Source organism: Falco peregrinus, chromosome 3 (assembly GCF_023634155.1).
Source record: "Falco peregrinus isolate bFalPer1 chromosome 3, bFalPer1.pri, whole genome shotgun sequence".
In the NCBI taxonomy this organism is placed as follows: domain Eukaryota; kingdom Metazoa; phylum Chordata; class Aves; order Falconiformes; family Falconidae; genus Falco; species Falco peregrinus.
Genome location: NC_073723.1, coordinates 101249572 through 101270169, shown reverse-complemented (window position 1 = coordinate 101270169; position 20598 = coordinate 101249572). Strand labels below are relative to the sequence as shown.

General features: G+C 44.6%; 1 long non-coding RNA gene across 4 annotated transcripts in view; it reads right to left on the bottom strand.

The window, feature by feature from the left end:
- The window catches only part of LOC114011669 (uncharacterized), a 268684-nt gene that overhangs the window by 41681 nt on the left and 206405 nt on the right, over positions 1 to 20598 (bottom strand). For all 4 annotated transcript variants that reach the window (XR_008746639.1, XR_008746640.1, XR_008746638.1 and 1 more), the window contains one exon: positions 8047 to 8199. This is a non-coding gene — a long non-coding RNA (uncharacterized LOC114011669). The remainder of the gene's footprint in view (positions 1 to 8046; positions 8200 to 20598) is intronic.

The window sequence follows — 20598 nt, the reverse complement described above, 5'->3', positions numbered from 1 at the left end:
GCTGGGGAAGGGGCTGGGGCACAGGCTGAGGGGGGAGGCAGCCTGGAGAGGAGGGGGCTCGGGGGGGCCCTGATGGCTCCCTACAGCTGCCTGACAGGGGGCTGTGGGCAGGGGGTCGGTCTCTGCTCCCAGGGAAGGAGCGACAGGAGCAGAGGGAGCGGCCTCGAGCTGCGCCAGGGCAGGGTTAGGGTGGGGGTGAGGGGACATTTCTTCCCTGGAAGGGTGGTCAGGCACCGGCACAGGCTGCCCGGGGAGGGGGCACCCGCACTGGGGGCGTTTCAGAAACTTGTAGATGCTCAGGGACAGGGTTTAGTGGTGGCCTTGGCAGTGCTGGGTTAAGCGTTGGGCTTGTGATCTTGAAGGTCTTTTCCAACTGAAATGTTTCTATGATTTTATGCTTCTATGTACACATACATGCAATTTAAACACCTTAGCACTCACAACATTGTAGAAATCTCTGAGTTGTTTTTCATGCCTACCTAGGGACAGGTAATAGACTTCTGCAGGACCTAAAATCCTACCGGGGGAAAGGAAGACTAATTGTTAAGGTCCTAAAGCAGTGTCCAGAGGATGGAATTCACAGCTGCTTTCATGCTGGATTGGGATTTCTGGAACCTGCTCACCCACAGTTCATTTCCCTTGATGACACCCAGATGAGAAGCTGCGAGTTTCACTGTGCTACCATGTCCCCCTTGTGCTGCTGAACCAGAAGATGCAGCAAGCTGGAGTTAGAAATTACAGAAAGCTGACAAAGAGCAGCCTAGACTTTATTTTCTGGAGGTAAGCAAAAGGAGTGAAAAATGGGCAGTGAAGTTTGCTTCAGGATTTTACATTTTTCCAAGTAGGAAAAAAACGCAGTAGAATTTCTCACAGAAATCCAACTCTAACTACTCCATGCCTGTGTGCCTTCAAATCCATAACTTTGTATTCTCATCTTCAATAAATACATGGGTATCGGTTTGAACAAACCAAAAAATGAGGCAACTTGATGATCTCCTTCCCAAATTCTTTCTACAGAGTTGCATATCTTCACATTCTCTCATTAAAGCAATTAAGCAACTCAATAGGGCAACAGATACTAGTAAAGGTGCCAATACTGATATTGCTTCTCAATCTACAACCCTAACCTGTGTTTACAATGCTTTAGTGTAGCATCAATACTAAATCACAGCCAAAGTACAAATTCTCTCGCTGCTGCTCCTTTCCACACTCACCCTCCTTTCCTCACCTCACCCTTTACGAGTGGGTGAATTTGCGTCGCAAAACTTATTTTGACAGAGACAGGGCAAGGGCTATAATCTGGCACAAAACTTCCTTAAAAAACAAGCAGGATGGGTAATTCTTCCTAGTACTATCCATCTCAAGATTCCAGGTGCTGAGCTGCTGTTTTGTGTTGTTTTTCCTAAAGCCGCATCTCATTTAATCCCATGTTCGGCAACACCCCTGTGAACTGCTGACCTTTCTTTAAACAGCCATAGATTATCCCCAAAAGTGAAGCCCTTTTCAATGAAAATGGTTGCTCCGTCATATCTATAATTTAGAGAGGAAATAAGACAACACAGACAGGAAGGAAAGTATGGCAAGATACAGAAGCAAACATGAGAAAACTGTAAGTAGAGAGCCTATGTATAAATTCTAGACCAAAGCAAAACTCCCTATTTCAAAATATACCACTTGCAAAACTACCTGTATTTCAAAGGACAATATTCACCTGCTCTTTACAGTACAGGGCTATAAGAAATAACAGTTGAGAGATATATTTTAGATACAATAAAAAAATATGCTTTGAAGCCAACAGTGTAAAACATTACAGCGAGTCAGCTGCAAAGCAAGCTGAAGGTCTGGCCTCCTTCCCTCTTCATGCGTATTGCAACTCCTCTAAGGTGGTACAGAAAACCCAATGCAGAAAGCCAGGCATGAGAAATGTCGCTCACCAACGCCTGTTTTGGTTACATTTCCCACCACCAAGCAGACAGGAAATGTTCTCAGGCTCACAAAGAGGCAAACAGAAGCCGGAGCTAAAAGTAGACTTTTTTTCTTGCCCCCCCAACGCCTGCACACTATTACTCTGAAAGAACGGAAGCCATATGGGGATCAGGTTATTATTCAGCTACTTATCGCCTTCAGGTGGCTCCAAATTAAAAAGAAAGATTGCCAGCAGATGTACCCTTCTACTCTATCTCTTCTTCATATGGCACGTTACATTATTACATCGACACCCATCTGCATGCTCTACGCAAAGGTATGCCAGCATTTCATTAGCCAACCTTTTTTTTTTTACCCCCCTTTAGGAACTCACAGGTCAATAGCAGAGCTGAAAAAAAAATATCACTCTGGGCTTCACGACCACAGTCTTTTTTTTTTTAAAGGAACAATCCAAAGGAGTTTCAGATTTATTTTTTGAAGCTGCTGCACCTGGAACATGGCGATTGTGGCACGGGTATCTCCCCAAGAGCTCCGTCATCTCCTGCATCACCTGTCTCTGCTGTAACCACCGCAGTGCCTTGCCTGTCTTTGCTTGTCCCTGGAGTCATCAGATGCATTTGCGCTTCTGTGGGTCCTTAACATCCCACCAATCTTAAAGGAAATTTCAAAGGAAGCACTCACTGAAATGAACCACTGATCCAGATTTTGAAGTTTAATTACATCCAGTCCAGTATCTTCTTGTTCACACTTAAGGCTATCGGTGCAATTACTGCTCAGAGAGCAGGTTTCCGTTGGCAGTGAATTGATAATGTGAACAAATGGGTACATGCAGTAAACATGCTCAATTTAATAAGTAACAATGATTAGCACTCTCTCCCATTTTGCTTTTGTTTTGTGGCTAGCTAGACAATAAGAGAAAGCCGCTGTTTGCAAACAAATTTTTGTATCAGATAAGTGCACAGAAAACTAACACAGACCTCTCCAATTATATGTATATATACACTAAATATATGTGATGTTCAAAACATCTCAAAGACACAAAATAATTGATGATGCAAACTTGACCTACTGTGGTGCTCACTGGCAATTCATATCCGCTTTAAGGCATGAAAAAAAATAATGAAGAAAACTATGGGTATAATACATCAAACTCACGAACTCATTGGCTTACTTATGTCTTCGTAACCTTGCAGGCTGATTTGCAACTACTGCAGATTTGCAGGAGTAGAAAAATACATGTATGAACAACCAGGCAAAATACATCCAGAACACTAACCTCAGGGCATCTTAGTGTAAGCATTCCTCTGTTCACTCACACAAACAAAAAGATTCATTGCCAGTAATGGGTACGGCTGAAAAACAGAAGCACAGCTGAAGTTTCAGAATACAATTTCCCCATGTGTATATATGAATTATTTGATGTTTTCTTAGTACAAAGAACAAAAAGTAGTAAACATTTTATCTGATGCTGTTCATTACACACTATAATCAGAACTATGCTACGGCTCCATGGAAGTGAAGCTGAAGGTTAAATTTGGGAATGCAGCAGGAGAACCTTTCAGCTGTGAATACTGAGGCAGGTTCCTCTTGAATTCCTGTTTTTCTTTTAGTTCTGCAGCTGCTCATGAACTTTCCAGAATTTGCTGCTGAACACTAGCTACAGAAGACTTTAGAAATACTAATATACTATTTTTAACTACACGAAAAACAACTTATATGAAAAAAAAAATCATGTCAATATTATTTCCAAGGTGGACTGGTTGTTCTCATCCATTGAAATCAACTTTGAAACATTCTCCTCCAGGCTCTATTATCCAGTCCCCAATGTTGAAGCATCCTTAAAAATCACTCGGTGCAATTGAGGAAGGTCCACATTCTCCAGCACAAGTGTCCTTATAGTATAAAGAGCTCTGAATAGATTTGGAAGGCACTATGCAAGTCAACACACACTTTACAGTAACACAGGCTTACATCATGGCAGTATTACATGAACTTGGATTTTTGGTGCAGAACAGCATCCCAAATCAAACACGCAGAGAATTGTTTGAGCTGGCAGGGACCTTCAAGACAATCTGGTTCCAACCCCCCTGCCCTGGGCAGGGACACCTTCCACCAGACCAGGCTGCTCCCAGCCCCGTCCAGCCTGGCCTTGGACACTGCCAGGGATGGGGCACCCACAGCTGCTCTGGGCAGCCTGTGCCAGCACCTCACCACTCTCATAGCAAAGAATTTCTTCCTAATATCTAATCTAAACCTGCCCTCTTTCAGTTTAAAGCCATTCCCCCTTGTTCTGTCACTACAGGCCCCTGTCAGAAGCCCCTCTCCAGCTTCCTGGTACCAGTACTTTAGGTACCTGCAGGTCCTGTAAGGTCTCCCTTGAGCCTTCTCTTCTCCAGGCTTAACAACCCCAACTGTCAGCCTCTCTTCACAGCAGAGGGGCTCTAGCCCTCTGATCATCTTCATGGCTTCCTCTGGACCTGCTCCAACAGGTCCATGTACTTCCCATGTTGGTGGCCCCAGAGCTGGATGCAGCGCTGCAGGGGGGTCTCACCAGAGCGGAGCAGAGGGGCAGAATCCCCTCCCTCGCCCTGCTGGCCACGCTGCTGGGGATGCAGCCCAGGGCACGGGGGGCTTTCTGGGCTGCGAGCATACATTGCTAGGCCATGTTGAGCTTTTTGTCCACCAGCACTGCCAAGTTGTCCTCCTCAAGACAGTCCTCAATCAATTCTCCATGCAGACTGTATTTGTGCTTGGGATTGCCCCAACCCTGGTGCAGGACCTTGCACTTGTCCTTGTTGAACTTCATGAGGTTCACTCAGGTCCACCTCTCAAGCCTGTCAAGGTCCCTCTGAATAGCATTGCTTCCCTCCACTATGTCAGCTGTACCACACAGTTTGGTGCTGTTGGCAAACTGGCTGAGGGTGCACTCAATCCTGGTGTCTGTGCTGACAAAAAAGATGTTGAACAGCACTGGTCCCAGTACAGACCCCTGAGAAACACCACTCACCACTGGTCTCCACTTGGACATTGGGCTGTTGATTGAAACTCTGTGAGTGTAACCATCCAGCTGATTCCTTATCTACCAAGTGGTCTATCTGTCAAATCCATGGTCTCTCCAGTTTAGAGACCAGGATGATGTGTGGGACAGTGTCAAATGCTTTGCACAAGTCCAGGTAGATGACGTCAGTTCCTCTTCCTTTATCCACCAACACTGTAATCCTTTCAAAGGCCATCAGGTTTGTCAGGCAGGTTTTGCCCGTAGTGAAGCCTTGTTGGCTGCCACCAATCACCTCCTTATTTTCCATGTGCCTTAGAATGGTTTCCAGGAGGATCCACTCCATGAATTTGCCAGGAACAGAGGTGATACTGACTTGCCTGTAGATCCTCAGGTTTCTCTTCTGTTTTTTTCTTTTTAAAAATAGGGCTTATTTTTCCCCTTTTCCAATCAGTGGAAACTTCACCAGACTGCCACAGCTTCTCAAATACGATGGAAAATGGCTTAGCAACTTCATCTGTCAGTTCCCTCAGGACCCACAAATGCATCTCATCAGAGCCCATGGATCTGTGCACCTTCAGGTTCCTTAGACGATCTCAGAGCTGATGGTCTCCTGCAGTGGGCAGTTCATTCTCCCCGTCCCTGCCTTTACCTTCTACAGCTTGGGCGGTGTGGCTGGAACATTTGCCAGTGAAGACTGAGGCAAATAAGTTGTTGAGTACCTCAGCCTTCTCCATATCCCGGGTAGCCAGGTCTCTGTTTCCTTCTGGAAAGGACCCACACTTTCCTTAATCTTCCTTTTATCATCAACATACCTATGGAACCTTTTCTTGTTGCCTTTGATATCCCTGGCCGCATTTAATTCTCTCAGGGCTTCAGCTTTCCTAACCTCACCCCTGGCTGCTCAGACAATTTCTTTGTGTTCCTACCAGGCCGCCCATCCTTGCTTCCACACTCTGTAGGCTTCCTTTTTGTGTTTGAGTTTGTCCAGGAGCTCCTTGTCCATCCATGCAGCCTGCTGGCATTTTTGCGTGACTCCCTCTTTGTTGGGATGCATCACTCCTGAGCTTGAAGGAGTGATCCTTGAATACCAATCAAATTTCTTTGCCCCCGCCTTCCTCCAGGGCTTTATCCCATGGAGGGATGGGATAGCCTACCAAGCACATCCCTGAAGAGGCTGAAGTCTGCTCCCCTGAAGTCCAAGGTAGCGAGCTTGCTGTGCACTGTCCTCACTGCACTAAGGATCTTGAACTCCACCATTTCATGGTCATTGCAGCCAAGGGTGCCCTTGAGCTTCACATTCCCCACTAGTCCCTCCTTGTTGGTGAGAACAAGGTCCAACATAGCACTTCTCATTGGCTCCTCTATTGGGGAAGGAAGTTACAATCAACGCATTCCAGGAGCCTCCTGGATTGCTTATGCCCTGCTGTGTTGTCCCTCCAACAGATACTGGGGTGGTTGAAATCCCCCATGAGGACCAGGGCTTGTGAACATGAGGCTCTGTCTATTGAGGACTTCATCTGCTCAGTCTTCTGAGCAAACCCCCAGTGTAATGTCACCTGTCCCTGCCCTCCCTTTAATTCTGACCCACAGGCTCTCAGTTGGCTCCTCATCCATCCACAGGCAGAGCTCCACGCACTCCAGCTGGTCACTGACATAGAGAGTGACAGCCCCTCATCTCCTTTTCCTAAAGAGCCTGTATCCTTCCATTCCAACACTCCAGTCGCAGGAGCCATCCCACCACATCTCCATGATGCCAATAAAATCATAGCCCTGCACATGTGCATGTCTCTAACTCTTACGTATTCCCCATGCTATGTGCGCTTGCATAGGGGCATTTAAGTTGGGCCCCTGATGGAGCTGACTTACTGGCTGGAATTCCTTTGTGCTGCTCTTCAGGTGCTCTCCTGCTGCTCTGCCATCCCTCTCCAGGCTCTGGACATCTATTGATGGCACTGGTGTCGAACTGGTAGGAATGGGAAGGATTGAGGTGCCCCTCCCCGAGCAACTGTAGTTTAAAGCCCTCTTCACCAGCTTGGAAAGCCTATGAATGAAGATGCTTTTTTCTCCTGTCAGATGGGCCTCATCAGCCCCCAGGAAACCAGGTTTCGCCGAGTCCCACAGCCTTAGCAGCCAAACCCCTGGCTGTGGCACCAATTGTTTAACCATTTGATTCACCAGATTCAACTGGCCCTTTCAAACCCCTTCCCTTCCCAATCCCTTGTTGAAATTGCTCTGATCCTACACTTGTAAATTACTGGACTGTAGAACAGATAATTGGTTGCAGAAGGTGACCATAGAACAGAAAATTGGGTGCAGGAGGTGGCCATACTGACAAGGAGAAGGAGCAGTCATCATGTGGCACTTCTGGACACATGAGGTCCTACAGTACAACTAGAGGTGTTAAAGATACTATTGTAATCATTCTGTTCCTACGGCACCCATTTTGCAACAGCGCTGAGGCTGAGAGAACCACAGACACTGCAATTGTTATTGGATGCATCTTGCCCGCCCCGCTACTCTGGTGCCCAGCACTTCAATAGTTTTGAGCTGGTGCTTGGCTAGACCTAGGTTCCCCACCCCCTGCAAAAATATCTTCTGTCAAGGACATGCTGCCTACCCTGTCTTCCTCCCCGCTGCCACACAGCCTCTGCGCCAGGGGGTTGGGTGAGCTGCTTGTATCTCCTGAGCCTCGTAGCAGCAGGGGAATTCACCCAGGAACGGTCAGCTCTCAGGCCTCCCGGAGGAAAAATGAGAGAGCTGGGGGAGAGCAAAGACTCCACCAATCAGTCGGTCATTTCCTCTGGCTGACAATATGCAATATTCCTATAAATCCGTCTTCTGCAGGACAAGACAATCACCTGAAGAGCTGAAACCTATATGTGACACTCAGGGCACAAGCAAGGCTGAGACATCCAGGTAATATCAGAGGTACAATTACCCACGGAGGGGAAGCAGCCAGGAGGATGATAAGTATCAACAATTTGCCTATATAACAACAGGAGACAAAGAGCCATATATCTTGAGCAAAATAATGTCTCACTTCCTCCAAGAAATTGAACTATAATCTCAGCTGACAAAGTATGAACTTTAAAGTATAATTTTAGCATGAGGAATAATCTTACTGCCAGCATTTCTTCTGAGCTGCATCTGCCTGGCTTTCCGGTCGTGCCGGCCGGCTGTTCAGAGATGCTCGGGCAGAGCCGGTTTGAGCAGGGACAGGGGAAAGGGTCCTGTGGCAAAACCCACATGAAGTCCAGGTCTGTGTTCATCGACTCCTGTGGAAGTAACAGAATTAATTATCGAGCTGCTTGTCCTTTGAACCTCAAGGGTTATGATCTGAACAAGAATACACCCTGTCACTGAAGCACAGATGCTGAAACTTTAAGGCTGATTCCCTTCCTTAAAGGGAATCAAAACACCCTGATGGCACCTGGTGAACATTAAAGCCAGATTTGATTTCAAAGTCAGAAGCCCTTGGGAAAAACAGAGGTCACATTTGTCAGGTCACTCTTCGCTCTCCAAACATTGCTTTCTTCCCTTCTTTCTTTGTGTTTTCATTAACACTATCAAGCCTGACAAATATTTATCTTCTTTTTTTTCCGTTTCTTCTCCCTCTCTCCCTGCCCCCCTTCATTCCCTGCCATCTGTACCAGCCTGCACCACCCTCACTGTGTGAAAACCTGATTAGGAGAGTGAGCTCATTTGTACGATAAAGTAGCAAACCAGAGCTGGTACGGCCAAGCATGTGTGACCCCTCCGTGCCCATTGCACGGCCACTCTCCTGTGCTTCAGCCTGCAGGTCAGCACCCACACAACGTTAGCCACATGCATGGAAAGCCTTCCTGCACCTTCAGGTGGGGCCACCACTGCCCAATGGCTCCCAAGTGCGAAACAAGCAGGGACCAGCTTCTGTAGGAAAGGCAAAAACCCTGACACTGAGGCAGTTGGTCCAGGAGTTTGTTTGCAGGAGAGGCTGTTGGCAGAAAAAAACCCAAAGGGATGGGGTGGGGAAAGAAGAAGCTTCTCCCTGTGGGAAGATTCTTCCCAACTGTTTGGCGGTGGTGAGTTCACATCCTAAAACCAGAAAGACTCAGATCCCTTTCACAGAAGTCACACCAACAAAGAGTCCTGTAATATATATGTAATATTTATGTAATATGCAATATCTGGCAATATTCAATTATACACTTGCTAAGTCATTACCTTCCATCACCAAGCAAAACTGTTTCAAAGCTGGAAATACCCTGTAGGAGTTTGAATTGCTCTGCCGTATCTAAGGACTGTGCACAGAACTGAAGCCACCTCCTCTCCTGTGTCTGGGCGCCTATGTCTATTATTATCTGTAGGTGAAATGGAGCAGCATGAACACTGTTGGCATGGCAATATAAGGGGAATTTGTTCCCAGCTAGGCCCTTACCCTGTAATTTTTACATGTCTGCGAACACACTGAATCAGAAAGGCCACAATATTTTAAAGGATGAAAAAGTCTTTTTTGTTGTTGTCGTTGTTAAGAAAATAATATATAGAAAAGATTATTATAGAAAGGATTTCTATAATGATTACCACCACTCTCTTAGAATCTTGCTTTCTTCTTCTTACATGTAAAGATTAAATAATTAGATAAGCCATTAAATTTAAAAGTTGAATTCTCTGAGTTTCTTCTTACACTTGTTCATAAGCAAGGTCTGGACTGCAACTGGAAGGCTGGTGCGCATGCATGCTGTCCCCAGGGCACCCTGGGGTGGAGTGCTACAGATAGATTGATATTAGATACCCTAAACTCCATTTCTAGAGACACTAAACTTTTGAAACCCCAGCCCCAAACAGTGGAGGCATCACTTCATCAGCATTCTGAGAGCATGCTGAGAACTGGAGACACCTACTTGCCCCAGTGCTCCTTGGATCCCCTCCTCTGCCCTCTGGCACAAGTCCAAAGAATAACTTGTTCCAATAAACTATGTTAATTTAGCAAAATCAAGGTTCTTTACACAGATACTCTATTTGAAGTGCCAGAAGCTGACACCAAATTCCTCTCTCATATTTCTTCATACAACCCAGAGCCACGCTACTAAATTTCCAGGGGCTAATTAAGACAGTGATGCCCATCCACACTTCCCAGGGCACAGGGGGACAGAGTTGGCCTCACACTCCATGGCAGAGGTGGTCCAAGTACATAGGACTTGGAAAAAGCCAGCAGCTCCACTTGGGGAAGCACAGAGTATTTCCACTTCATACAGTTAATTTATTTACAGCTAGGCGCTGGTCTACTACAAACCACAGACACCCAAATAAAGAGGGTTGGGTAGGGTGAGTGTGCGTGTGCTCTGGGTTCGTCTTTCAAGGAAAGAAAACAAGGTGCAATATTGGTGTTTCAAAAACCCCCAACGCTAAAAGGACCTGAAAGCAGTGGCTTTGCAAGAACTTTACCCAACAGCACAGCATCTGTCTGTGCTTCAAAAGAACTCCCCAGTCCTTGGCTCGCGGCTGATCTAGCCAGCTTTCCTTCTGGCTGGATGCAGCCTTGGTCTTCCCTTTCTCCCTCTGCAACACCTGTAACTGGTTGGCAATTTTAAGAGCACGGCACAAGGCAGGGGGTTTTGCACAGAGATCTGAAATTTTCTGCAGAATCATCTCCCGCACTCTTCTTCCCCTCTGCTCCACCGCAGCGTACCTGCGGGAGGAAAGGATGGGTATCAGTGGTCTGAGTGCTGGAGATGTATGTTTCGCATCAAAGACTGTAATTTATTTTGGGAGGTAGACCTGTTGTACTCGGAACACATACCCGGTGCCCGTGGCTGACCTGTGGCATCATGTCACCTGATGTCACTGTGAGCTCACACACCTGCTCCAACGGTGCAAAGAGCTGAGGGTTTTCCCTGATTGATGTGTGCAACTGCTTCTCAGGGCTGTGTGGGTGAAGGATGTGGGCTGGCTCCAGCAGCACGCCGACCTGAACTTCCCCCTGACATTGCACAAGGAGGAGACAGACCGAGACTCATACCTGCCCACCCACACAGACAAACCAGCAGATATAAAAACACATGACCTTAAAAACGAGGACATGATCAAAGAGAGAGGAACGTCTCTCCCTTTTTCTTTTTCTTCCCTCTCTCACTAGCACTGCAAATAAGTCATGCATGAAAATAGCCCATAAAAGCAGAGGGCTTGGCTTTACCTCTGGTGAGGCTCTGCTGACTCAAATCAAGTCACACACAAACTCAGTTGGCCTGTTGCCTTCACCATGTTTGCCACCACACTCCTCTTAGCACCCTCCTAGAAAATCCCTCAGAAATTTCTAACTCTCCATTTGTCTATTTAACTCCAAAAGAAAAAGGAAAAAGGGAGGGTGGGTGGAAAAAAAAAAAGATTGCACTTCTGTCTATATAAAAAGTACAAGTTTGGCTTAAGAAAGTATCTGGAAAGTACAGAAGGACCAACTTCTCAAGTCTACAAAAACAACCACTTCTTCCACATACTCTCACCTATCTCCTGAGAGGAAATTCACTGCTCCAAAACCTGATATTCTGCGTGCTCTAATTAAGGAAAAAGGAAATAACTTTCACAGTCTCTTGTGCAAGGGCCAATGAATGTAAGTCAAACACTCACCTAAACCCATGAAAATACTTTGAAAAGAAGTAAAACAAACATTCTGATTTCCCAGATGCATATCCAGTAATGTTTCTGATGTAAAGGGCAGTGGGTAGGAAAAAGAACAAGAACTTAGTGATGTGGGAGGGAGATGCACCTTTATCATCCATCATCCCCAACCCATTTTATGCATTTGTGATGGAGGGATCTCCTCTGAGCTGCTTTAACAGGGCTACCAGGGTGGCACAAAATGGACAGTGCCACATCTTGAAAAGCTGCTCTCTGAGAAGCATTCTGGTTCTCTGGTCACACTTATTTCTGTAGCACCTATTAAGTACTTAGGTAAAGTTAGCAAGAATCAAGGGATATGCAGCCCTTATGTCTTCATCCACCTCCTGAAGTTTCAGGAAGAAAGTATTCCTCCTACAAGCAATTAGGAAACTCCAAGACTTCTTTCACATTGAAAACACTTTCTGTCCATGGTGTATAACATGTTATTCCACCTGCTTCCAACTAGTTTAGTGAAGGTGGTTATTCACCACATCTGTACCAAAGGAGAAAAAAAAAAACGCTAGCCAAAAATAATGTTTACATACACATTTCCAGTTCCACTCGGGTTCATAGTGATCTGCCTGTGTCTGGCCCCTTTGAGCTCAGCTACAGCGCTGAAAGAAGGCAGGTGAGTGCAGCAACCAGTTCTGAGACTAGAGATTGCAATCAAGGGTTGTTCACTAAACAGTTTTTTTCAAATCTAGAGACTGCTAAGAGCACACTTAGTTTTTCACTGCAAATGTACTTAACTTTATTTGAGCCAGCAAAACTGAAAAGGAGACATTTGATGGGACAGGCATGACTACGCTAGAGATAAGACCTGAGCATTGCCACTCTTGATGCAAAGAGATGACCACAAATCCTTGTGCACCTTCTAGCACAGTCAGCTACAGCAACACTAATTGAGATGTAATGGCAAGAATAAGAAATGTAACTTTTCTCATCTATTTTCTTCTACCAGTGTCAGTTAAGCGAAAGACACACCATTCTTTAGATGAGGATGCTATACAAGATCTAGTATCTTCCATCTTGTTTTCCAAAATATGAGGCAACTTCAAAAACAGAAAGAAAATGCTGGCTTCCTTTTCAGGTGTGCTCTATTTGTTGATCATTTGCTGGGAAAGTTCTAAACAATTCAGCTGAAATACATTGATCTGAAAAGACTTTACTGCTACTGGCTACGTTACAGACCAGGACAAAGCAAAGCACCCAAAGCTTTTACAGGTTACCTCTGAGCAATGCCTTCTGAGAAATTATAATACTTTTGCAACTTTATGCATCTTACACTGTTCACAGAAAAAGAGTGGTTACATCTGATGCAAAAATTATGGTGAGAATAAATTGATAATCATATTAACAGGGTTAAAACTCTATTTTCATATAGCATCTTTTTATCCCTAGAACTCAAGGCACCTTGCTTACTATCCCTATTTCCCAAATAAAAGGCCTCAGGAACATTCAGATGAGTTACCTTCATAAGGCTGTACAACATGGCACTGACAGACCCTGGGACACAGCTCAGGCTCTACAGTCCTACCAGATGGTGAGCAAGAAAACTGGATACCTTGCTTTTTTCCTTATTTTAATTTCTACCTGTGCCTCTATGTTTTCGATCTGCCTCATTTAGAATAGCACTGCTTCAAATCCTGGAACACAACTGGTTTTTTTTTCCCTGGAACTGCCCCTGCTTCCTGCAAGACTGAGCAACTACATGTACAAAAACATTCACAACTCCAACTCGTGCAAGAAAGGTCATCTCCCCCTGCCCCCCAAGTACCATTAGAGTGCATATTTGGAAAAACAAGATAAAAATTATTTGAAAACATGAGATACTGGCCTGTCTTTTCCTGGCATGGTACACACGTTACACACTATTGCAGTTCCTCCTATTGGTCAGAGTGTATTGATATTGCTTTGAGTATTAAAAGCCCCCAGTAATGCCATGATCACAGCTACAAAAGTGGCATTTTCTAAACCATTTGTATTTGTTGTGCATCCATTCTCCCTCTCAGAAAGCAGCACCTTACCTCTCACCCTTCTCTGATCTACTAAGTGCAGTCTTAATACCTACTGTAGACAGCAAACAGGCAAAAAAAAATTTCCAAACTACATAGTTAGATGTTTCAGGAAGAAGCAGCGCCCACTCAGTGGCAGATGATATCAGTAGAAATGTCACAGCCATCTTTTTTTTTCCTCCACCTCCGTTTCATCTTGAATACCTGGTGCTGCCAGAACTCCTTTTAACAGAGCCGAGATTTCCCTGCCAGCCACAGCTGTCAAAAACTCACACCAGCGAGTCCCACACAGATGGATGGATGGATGATAAGGCTGTAAGCAATTCAGGGTCCTTCGGCTACCAGCAACTCATCTATTCGCTCCAGAGGTGGCTCCGCAAATGGACAAGTTGCACCTCCCAGCACACCAGCCTGGCCAGCTGCAACCTGGCTGAAGCAAGAAGCTGCATCCCGCACTCTCACCAAAAAGGTCTGTAATCTGCAGCATGAGCTCCAGAACAGGGGCTTTACATTACATTACATATTGTAACATCTCTTTCTTATCCCAGATGGCAACTCCCAGGTTTTGAGACCCTGACAGCTGGCACTACCCAGCACAGGATGGTTAAGTGGATGTAGTAACCGCTCCCTGCCAGTGCCTGCCCATACACAATCTCTTCCTCAGCCAGATGTTTTCCTTCACACACAAAAAAAATGTCATCAAGTGTGAGAGGAGCCAACACTGCGGTGTTTTGCCTTGTGGCTAAAAGCAGAAGGGTTTTCTGTAGTCGGGAATTCAAGCCAAGGGGTCTGGGAAGCAGGAGATCTTTTAAAGCTCCTCTGCCTGTAGAGTTGGCTGAACTTCACTTTTTGAGATTAAATACAAAGGCAGTCTCCCCATCAATTCCTCTACTACAAAAACATCAACCAACTCAAGCTCCTGCTGAACTGCAATACCTAGTAGGCTGGAAGCACTCCTCTGACGTTTCATTGTGCATTTTCTGACAATTGACACAGGAAACCAGTTATGAGCTTTTTGAGACTCAGAAATAAATACCAGTTATTCAGACATGAATCTGCAAATACTGGTAGCAGCACAATAAACACCATGTAATTTGTCTTGCTAAACAAAAGCCAAACTGAATGGATGAAATAATTATTGTAAATCAAGCACATAGTCAGATTCCAGCTCATCTTCCTGTTCGTGTCTCCACACACTCAACACAGAAATCATCTAATCTCTTAAGTAAACAAACACATAAAGGCATCAACTAAATTAGAAGCTCCATGGTGTTGACATATTATGATCTCATCACTCTTTCTTCTTTGGAAGCACTTCCTTGCCAAACTGAGTTTAATTCACCTGAAAACCTTAAGCAGAGAGTGCCTTAAACTAACAGGAGGCAAGTTGCTCAGTCACGACTACGCTGCTCTTTTGGTCTGGTTTTAATTTGACTGAAAGCAATTTATTAATTTGATTTGAAGCAAACACAAACCTGGTAAAAGCAGATGCAACAGTTCTAAATGGGATATGATTCAAAACCAGCAAATGTAAATGCATTTTAAAGAAAAAACACTCTCCTGTCTTTGGTTAAATGAAGAGTTAATGTTACAACCATAAACTGTCACCTTTTTTTTTCTTTTTTTTTTTCCCCCCCAAAAAGCAAAACCTCGCAATTAACCTTCGGGCAAATCATCAACCTCCACAGTGCTCAGTATTCAGTCTCTGAGACATTTATGGCAAAAAACAGCCCTGTGAGGCCCCACGATGCAGAAACACCCAAACGCAGGTGTGTCTATGGATATTTGTCTATTTTCTTTCAACATTTCCACCCTGTGGCTGCTTATCTAGACCGCCCTCTCCTTTCCACATTAATCTCTGTTTACTCTTCTGTTTGGCAGCGAGAGAGAGAAGAACACTCACACACTTGTGTTTACAGTCCTCCGGACCACTCCTAGTAGCTGTGCTTTGACTCAACAAATTTCAGGAAAGTCAGAAGCAATGTGCAACTTCCCGGCCATGCTGCTTTGGAAGGAAATGAGCTGTGCTCCGTAGGGAAAAGGAAATTGCTTTGGAAGTCTAGACCGAACCCTTCCTTTTCCATCACTCCTCCCGTTTCCCCCTTGAACATATTTAAGGCGAAACAAAAGGAAGGTGGAGAATGAAAAGGAATCATTGGGCAGTTTTCCTCTCGGTGTGTAATAAAAACATGGTTGGATGTGGATTTAAACAGCAGCGAGACATCAGCTAGAGGAAAGGGAGGAGAGGCACAGGACTAGAGCAAGTGCCTGAAAGGTGAGGATGTTGGCAGCAGCTGGTGTAGCAAAATGTGAGTCAGGAACACGGTGAAAGGCAACATAGTGCGGGCAGCCCCTCTGACCCTCCTGTCAGGCTGGATTTGTCTTTAAAATGCAGCAAGTAATGCAGCTGTGCAGCTAGCTGCCTAAAGCAGTGCCAGTAAAAGGGAAAATCGTGCGAGGTATTTAGTAAACTTGCTCTGTTTTGGGATAACCCCCAAACTGAAGACACAGTACAAAAAGCAGCTGTGAAATCAGATCAGAACAGCAGAGAAGCTTGAAACAAATGAACTCAAGCAAATTTTAAAAGAAAGCTACAGAGACCCTATGAACCAAGGCAGCTTGGTACCGCTTGATTCAGCTGGGGATCAGGTAATACAAGAGCCAGCTAAAAGGCTTCCCAATTCAAGGAGCAAAACCAAGGGAACGAATGTAGAAGTTGCTGGGTATTGAGAAAGAATGACCAAAGGGGTTGGGGGAAAGTCAAACAATAGATTTTGAAACATTAAAGATCATGTCAGAGCAATGTTTAAATCAAATTGACAGGGCCACCACCAAGGAAGCAGTAAGCAAGAAAGTACATGGGCACATGGGCATTTAAATGGAACTGCAGAATGGCCAAGCACCAAGTGCCACTAACTCACTCTATTTCCTACATAAATGAAAGGATATATTTTGTTTGCATTTGTTTTTTATAAGGAACAACAAAAGAGGAAAGTGTGTGAAACCAATCCATCGTAAACTGATTGCTTTATGTGCACCTCAGGAACTTTGCACATTCCAAGTACTCTTAATTCCTCTCGCAGCAAGAGAGTCACTGCAGCTTATATGACCTTCCCCCCCCCCCCCCCCCCCCCCAGGAAAAGGAAACCAGTTACATCAAGACAGCAGCTGGACTGCGAGATCACAACTCTCTACTGCTCAGGGGTAGAGCTTGGGCTGTGCCCTTGGTCAGCCTTCTCACAGCGATGCAAACCAATACAGCAGCGCTCCTGGCACCTTCTGTCCCTCTCCATAAGAAAAAAAATGAAAAGGGAATACTCTGAACCACCCTTTAGCCCCTGCTGGCACATGTCTCCGCATGGAGCAGGGGAGAGGAAAGGGAAGAAGCGATCGGACAAGGCATCAGCCAAGGGCTCACGGGGAGGAGCACTGCGAACTCCTGCTGGAGTCACACCGCTCGTATCCTGAGCTTATATTGGACTACAGCGTGTGCCAGAGCTCAACATCGGGTTTATTAGTTGTCTTACTTTCCAGGCAAAAAGAGAGAAAAAAAAAAAGGAAAAAGAAAAAAGGAGAAGAGGGTTTGGTTTTCTTTCTAACCAAGTGCAGGAAAGAAGTTTTATTCCTTAAGGAAAATTCTCAGGAGTGGGAATGAATATAAGGACTTTACTTCTGAATCATCCTGTTAATGACCTAAATCCCACAGCATATGGGGTTCATATAATGTTGTCAGCTAGGAAACTTATTTTTAAATAATTTATTTTTATTTTACAAAAGAAAAAGGGGGGTGGGGGGAGCGGGGGGAAGCGGTTTAGAGCTCCTCCCTTTCTAAATCACAGTTGGACCCAGAAAGACCAGTTTTGTTTTTAAACAAAGTTAGCAAATTGCCCTTAAGCTGGCCAATTCCAGTAATCAGCATCAGAGTAATGACAGTCACTCAGCCGGTTTCCCCTTTGCCAGACCAAAAATAACCATTCAGCTAAATTCTTCCCAAAAATGTTTATTTCGGCCAAAGGGCATGCAGTTAGGTTGCAGGCATATCTTTCTTCCACTTGGAAAATGTACACCTCAATACCTAACATCATTTCAACATCCCTCTGTTTATTCAGAGGTACCATTAGACCTATTATAGGTCTATATATCTTCAAAATAACCACAAGCATCTCCTCCCTTTCTTGTTAGGCACAGCAGCAAAGGAAGGAATTTTATCAGCTGCTGCCGTTCAGTTACAGCCCTTGTGCAGTTTACCGCACGCTTGTAATGCACCACAGGAAAAACATCTATTTCTCAACAATCATGAGAACTTTCTGCTGATTATAGGCACTAATAAATCAATATAAAAGCACCATTTGTATTTATTTGAGCCACTTTCATCCACCTAAAAAGCACAAAATCATCAAAATCACAATAAACTTTCCAGGTGTTAAGTCAAAACCACTCCTAATTAACCAACCTGGAAATGCCAAGTGGTAGCTGCACCATTACACAGTGTATTTATGGCACAGAGAGCCTGAAGCACAGAAGGACCACAAAGCTGGTTCGATGCAGCCCATCCCAGGCATCCCAGTACCAGGACACCGAGGATGCTGCTGAGAGCAGGGACTATGCAGCAATGTTTGCCTTGGCAGCCAGTAAAGAGCGTTCCATTTGCACCTCCAGGCAGAATAAAGGCATTCCCTATAAGAAATTTGAACGATAATAATTTAGAACAAAAGTAATAATAATAGAATAAAAATAATTTAATAACAACAACAAAATACACTAGAAACCTGTATTTCACACCGCTATAGCCACTCATGCCCCATCCCAGTCTCTCCAGTTTTGGAGAACAGGAAAGCCACACTTAACACCTCCATTTCATCCCAGCCAGCATGAAACAGCTTTTTTCCCAGAGACTGGAAAGGACACTGGTGCCAAGGCTGGGGGCAGGCGAATAACATGGAGTTCACAGGTATAAAATAACTGTTTCATAACTTGTGAAAAAAATTATCTCAGTGAGTCTACTGGAACCAAAACGTTAACTAAAAGGAGCAGACGAAAACAATTTTTCAGCCCGTGGTCACTCAGCATGAGATAGTGGAAGGAAATGACGGTGAATCATCTCAACATGGGATGGAACAAAATCTGAAGGAGCACTGGAGGCAAAACCCAAGAGATAAAAGCTAGGGTAAGCTACTGCTGAATCCTGATGAAGTCACAGCCGAAGGGAATTTATCTTTAATCCCCTTGACTCTGAAACAGAACACATTTCTTGAATTACACAGTTTTACGTTTGCTTTAAAAATGTAATAGAAGATTAAATATTTTCAGTTGTTACCATTCCTATTCTAAAAATGGAGAACGTGGCCATGCAATTTTAATACAAATGAGTCAATATTGTAGTTGTTGTGGCATCTATATAATTGTGTTTGTGTAGGCACATATGTCCGTGTGCACACGTAGTATAAGCCCATTCATTATATTTACACACAAACTATATAAGGTTTGTTTCAGACCAAAGAAAGGGCTTGTGCTTCCACAAATATTTTTCTCCATTAGTTCGTCTAATAAAAGGCATTTCCTCTCTGATTCTTGTAGTGTGACACACTACTTACGCTCTAGTAGTATTTACATACAGACAGCACACACTTATTCCCCCCTTCCTTTTTTTTAGTTTGACTTACATCAATGGACTGAAAATAATTACACCCTACCAGCTAATAAAAATAAAGTACTCACACATCAGAAAAATATTCAGTAAGGTGTACGTCTTACTAATACACATGTATTGCTAGGCAGTACTACTTAATATATATATATAATATTTTTTTCCTGAAAACAAAAGGGTACAATTTACATTTTGTACATAAGTAAAGGATAAAACCTTCACACCGCAAGTCTTTACAGCCCCATAATTTACACTCTGGTGTCATAAACCAGCAGTAAAATATTTTAGAGATAGCCATAAAACTGTGATCCAAGTCCAATCTTTTCCAAAGCTCTGCTTCAACTCGGCTCTGAGGGTCTGAGCAGGATTACTTATATTTGATCAGTAGCAAAGTTCGCATGTGGTCCCAACTTTTCCAAAGTTTGCCCATTTTCTGATGCAGCCTCCCAGCTCAGGCTCACCTCTGTGTCTGGGAAGGGCTGGACATTTTGCTGTGAATGCTTTCATCTAAAGAGGCTTGCATCATCAAACCCAAAATGCTTTATCTGAAATACATGGAAATTTCAGGTAAGCAAAGGAAGGCGGGGCTCTCTCTGAACTTTCATGGGGATTTCTGGTGGGCTGTGATGGGTGTGGGTTTTGGGGGCTGCCCACATCTTGATTTTGCCCCTGCTCCTGGGATTTCATTGCTTCCAGAACCTGCACCTCTGGGCCTCAAGCATTACACCAACTAAACCCCAAATTTCCCCAACGTATCCAAAACATGGCAAACTGTGAAGCCTCAGAGCCTTACCCCGGTACAGATCCAGTGAATCCAAGAGTGGAAACTGCAGACAGACCCCTGGCATCAGACTTCTGCCTTACCATCTGGGCTGCCAGAGGCCACCATCCCCAGTCCCAGAGGTCCCCGGTGCCAGCCCCATGGGGACAGGTGACTTCCCAGTGCCTTGACCGGAGGTACTTTGCCCACCTTGCAAGCTGTGCTTGAATTCCAGCTATGTCTAGGTTGTCCCTGCACAGGGAATGTGTTCGTTTTGGCTATCTGGTTTTAAGTTTCAGGTCCAAATAATATATTAAAACCAAAATACCACTCCAGCCCAATTCAGACTGGAAACAAAAGTTGAAAACATACATGCAAGGTGTCACACACACCAGAAAACTTATTTCTACTTTTTCTCTACCAGAACAAAGTAAGAGGAAGAATGAAACAGTCCACGCTCATAGCATGCCTCATCAATTAATCACTTACAAAAAACTTCATTTAAAAATTGTTTGGAGCTACACTCACCGCAGTCAGCTGGAGCTTTGCACTGTATCAATGGGAACAGATCAGACACTGTAGAAGACGGAGCAGTGAGCTATGACAATTCAAC